Source organism: Cupressus sempervirens, chromosome 10, assembly GCF_028749045.1.
Source record: "Cupressus sempervirens isolate cs-2001-9-10 chromosome 10, ASM2874904v1, whole genome shotgun sequence".
NCBI lineage: Eukaryota > Viridiplantae > Streptophyta > Pinopsida > Cupressales > Cupressaceae > Cupressus > Cupressus sempervirens.
This window is the reverse complement of record NC_143127.1, coordinates 411941162-411946389: the sequence shown is the minus strand read 5'-3', so window position 1 is coordinate 411946389 and position 5228 is coordinate 411941162.

Here is a 5228-nt window from a genome sequence, read left to right as displayed (position 1 = left end):
TAATCTTGACGGTTTTTTCTCTAGTTTCTTTTGGCCTTTCTTCCCCCTTGGGAGGTCAATGATGGGAATTTTAGGAGGCGAGAGAGCGATTTGTATAGTAGTGCTATAGGGATGGCATAGGGATAAATTGAAATGACATAGTCTGAACATTAAACTTTAGTTTAAGATTACCTCTTTTCAAAGTCTCCTACATTCTCTAACATCATTAACCATGGCCTCCATAAAATGAAGTAGGTCATACGAAATTGAAATCAACTCATGGAGATGAAAGTAATTAAAAAATAAGTGCTAAAAATAGTAAACTCCATCTATATGCTCAAGCGCAAAATACTTCATGATGAAAAAGCAAACCACCAACTCTTCTTTGTTAAAACCAACCCATAGCTTCATTGGCTCGTCATATTTATGGAAGAATGTTGTTAGGCTATTCTCATTCATACTCACACTCATCTTTTTTCCATTTTCTCCCTCCTTTGGATAACCCAATATAGCTTGGGCTATCACCACTTTTTTTGATTTCAAAAGTGAGACTATCAATTTTCACTTTATTTACCTTCTAATTATTGACAAATTGTAGAGAAGATGGGGTCAAATCTAGTCCTTTCTTCCATGTAGGGTACCATTCCACCTCCACAGAGAACCATCCACAATCTAGGGATTTTCCAAGCAAGTCTTCAATTTTATCAAATTGTACTCTCATAGGACCCCCATCCATTTGATCTCTTCTACATTTTTTCCATGATTTGGCTTTCTAGACATACTAAAATTTCTTAAAATACAACTTTTTTCACTATAAAGTCTCCATATTTCATGAATAACACCATTTAACTTTTAAAAATAGTCACATAATGACAAGTAAATCCTTTCTTAGGGCATGAAAGAGTTGGTTAAATTATTCCTTGACAAGGAGAAAAGATAGGCATTTGTATGTTATGGAGTTATATTATGATATCCTAAGATCATAGATTTCATAATTCTAAATTTGACTTATTTGATTTATTCAAAATTATAATTTTCTGTGTTGTGACTCTTGTTAAAATCTAATAAGTTTACAATGTCCACTTAGACCTTGTTAGCCTTGTAGGAATCCGCATTAGCATTTATGTTTAACTTTCTTTCTTTCCCACACTTATCTTGCCACCCTTATTCTCCATGTCCCTAAAATTTGTGATCATTTTTGTCACTATTAAGCACTTGTCTTAATTACTTGGCTACAAGAGATAAGTAATAAAACTTAAGGCTCCTTTCTTCTCACCAAAGTGTAGATGTAGTCATTCACACTGGAATCTTAGAGATATTGAGTAAGATTTTAAAACCAACAAGATGAGTTGACTAATGATGTAGGGAAGGTAGATGGAAGGAAGGAGGTCCTATCATCTACCAACCTTGCCAAGAGTACACATCAAAGTAATCACAAAATTGTAGTACAAGAGACAATCAAATTTAGAGTTTTGTTGATTGATCACACAACTCACAAGAAAAAATTATGTAAAAACATTCAATATGTCTGGCTATGAGGCCTTCTAGGTTGTGGCTTATACAAAGATTTTTAGAAGCGTTCTTTCATTATGATTTCTAAGGGTTTCTATTCTACTTTCCTACATCCAACCCAAGTCTTCATATAGCCACCTAAACAAAAAGTTGGTGAATCAGACATTTAATTATAATATAGGTCTTTTCATGGAGGTGTAAGCCATAACCCAAGTAATGGGCATCAATTATTCATGCACTCTTGAGGGTAGGTCCAAACACAATCTAGAACTTAGCTCCCAACTATGTGAGAGTACATAACATGCCTTACAAGATGAGAATTGTAGGAAATAGGTGTTAGAATTATAAGAATAACAAAGAGGTGGGTTAAATCAATTATCCTCATGTCTAGATGTACCAATTAAACTTTTGACAACTTCAAACAATCTTATTAAACAACTCAATCCATATTCATTGCTTAACTCTCTATTTCAATATATGTATTGGCTAATAGTAAAATAAATAACTGTAAAAAAATATGCTCAACATAACATTCACAAATAACACTTTGACACAAAAATTTAATGCGGAAACCCATTTTTGGAAAAAACGACCAAGTAATATGCTACCACATTTTTACTCTACCAAAGTGAGCTCAATTAAGATCCAACCCTATTAAAGGTAACATAATATATTGTTAGGTGTGACCCTATTAAAGGATTTAATTAGCCTATTAGAAGTGGCCTAGTTAGAGAACTTTAGATCATTCCATTAGAATTTCACCTTGATTAAAGGATTTACAAAATGATTGTTAGCTCAAGTTTGATTAACGGATTATGACTTCCATAATGGTTAGAATGTAACAACTATGTTTGATTTGATAAAAAAAACTCACTTTTCAAATTTAGATCTCCATTCATTCTTCTCTTGGTTCATTGACCAGCCTCCATTACCATCTACATAAATGATCTAATTGGCATCCCTTCGAGCAATCACACTTCACTAATCTCTTCACTCTTCTTCTGCTACTTTTCTCTTCATAGGTTCCCCTTAAGACCACCAATCAACAATAGACCAACCTTAGAAATCATCTCTTATGTCTCCTTAAATATGTAATTTCAATCGTTTACTAGCTTAAACACCTTAATAGATCTTAGGGTTAGGTCAAATTCATTGAATCGTCCCATCATTTTGTTCTCCTTCTCTTTTCTAGAAACTTATAGAAACTTCTCATAAAATCATTTCCATAAATTGGTTAATAAACTCTCATCATTCATTAAATATGTTAGCTCATCAATCCTTATCATCTATGTATTTTGACTAATCCAAAAACTCAACTCTGTCAACCTTAAACTTGACTCTTTTACAAACTATAATTTTTGTTGTTCCTTAGCAATCACTAAGTTCTTATGCTCAGTCAACACTATATAGATTGATATAAATTGTTATGTCTCTCTTGAAATCTACTAGCTCACTCAGTCATTATTGATGTTTGGTCAATACTTCAACTTGCTCAGCCATAACTATCATTTGGCTTATACTATTTGTTTGACTTCTTCTTAAGTTCCTTAATCTTCTATATCAGTTTCTTCATTAACCAACCAATAGTGGTACTTGGTCAAGCTTAAATTTTTATTCAACTTCTTGTCATCCCACTCATACATCACTTTACTTGTCATCTTTAGGTATGTGCAAGATTATGATCAACCAGACAATGGCCTTAAGTGATATTGAAAAACCAACAAATTAGAGTTATGTCAACTTGAAGCAAAATTTTAAAGTAGTTATGGACTTTATATCAAAAATTTGTAAGAAAATAATCTATAGAAATTGAATGAAGTTTTTAAACTGCTAGGCCGTCTCTGGAGAAAAATTATTTGATTGGTCAAAATTTTGGATTTTAATGTAGTACTACAAAACTTTTAGGGAAAAAGTAAAAAGTGGGTGTATGTTTGATAACTTTAATCAAAACCAAATGATAATATTGTTTAATATAATTATAGATATATAAAGTAGACTCATGCCTAGATCTCAACATATATTTTTGGGTATTTGTATTCCAAATAAATAATTAAATATGAATGTTCTATTATAACTTTTTTAGAATAAAAAAATTCCATGTCTGACCACCTTAACTAATTGAACATTTTACAAAATTAATTTACTTTTCTTATACTAGGTGAAGCATAGAATGTGACATAACCTTTGGATTTCAAAAATGCTATACAATTTTAAAGTCATAGATAATTTGACAACAATTATATTGATGGAATCTTGAGAGTGTTCTCAAAAAACCCTTTTCATTTTATTGAATTTAGATTAAAAAAATATTTTCAAATGGTTGGTCAAAGTTTGAATGTTAGGAAAACATGGCTCAAATACATTTTTTGAGTTGAATAAAGAAGTTAGGTAAAAACCAAGCCTAGTTGGGTATCCAATCACAAATTAGGTACCAGATATAAAATCGGGTACCCAAAATTTGGTGGCAAAATACAAAATTTCAAATTTGACATATTGGGAGCAATTGGACATTTTAAAGAAAATGTCTCACAAACATATTTAAAGGAGTTTTACATAAGATACAATAATATTTCAATATTATTATATATTATATAATAAAGTTTATTGTTATAATATTATATATGGTATTAAATATGATTAGATAATATATTAGGATCATAGTACTATGTATTATTATATAGTATTCTATATTATCTATATATTATTATTATATGAATTATATTAAAAATATATTAATAAACATACTACTATAATAAATATTTAACATCGTATTAGAAATTATTACATACTACATTTATTTAAATACTATGTGTCACAAGATGTCCTAAAAACCCTAGGGATATATGTTGTAATTATATGGATTGATGGGGGTCGTAGGTTATCTTTGTCCCATATGATTAATTACGATCTATCTTTAGGGGTCCTACAACCCCCTCTAACCCATAAAATAGATTACAATATGTCCTTAGGGATCATAGGAACCCTAGGGACACATATCATGATGAAATAGGTTGAAGAGGGTTGTAGGCTAGCCTACAATCCTCTCTGACACATATGATTGATTACAGTATCTCCCTAGGGGTCCTAGGGCTCCTAGGGACACATATCATGATGAAATAGGTCAAAAGGGGCTTTTGGTTAGCCTACAACCCCCTCTAAACCATACAATCATTTATAGTATGTCGCTCAGGACCCTAGGAGCCCTAGGGACACATGTTATGATGAAATGGGTTGAACGGGGTTGTAGGTTACCCTAGAACCCCTCTGACCCATAAAATCGATTACACTATGTCACTCAGGGTCCAAGGTGCCCTAGGGACACATGTCATGATGAAATAGGTCTAACAGGGTCATAGGTTAGCTTATGACCCCCTCTAACCTATGCGATCTATTACTGTATGTCACTAGGGGTCCTAGGACCCCTAGTTACGACCCCCTCTAACCTATACGATCTATTATTGTATGTCACTACGGGTCTTAGGACCCCTAGGGACACATATCATGATGAAATGGGTTGAAGGGGGTCGTAGGTTAGCCTACAACCCTGTCAAACCCATATGATCAATATGGTATAACTCTAGGGTCCTAGGACAGCTAGGGACACATGTAATGATGAAATGGGTCAAAGGGGGTCATAGATTAGTGTACAACCCCCTCTGACCCATACGATCAATTCTAGTATGTCCCTAGGGTTCCTAGGGACACATGTCATGATGAAATGGGTCAAAGGACCTAGG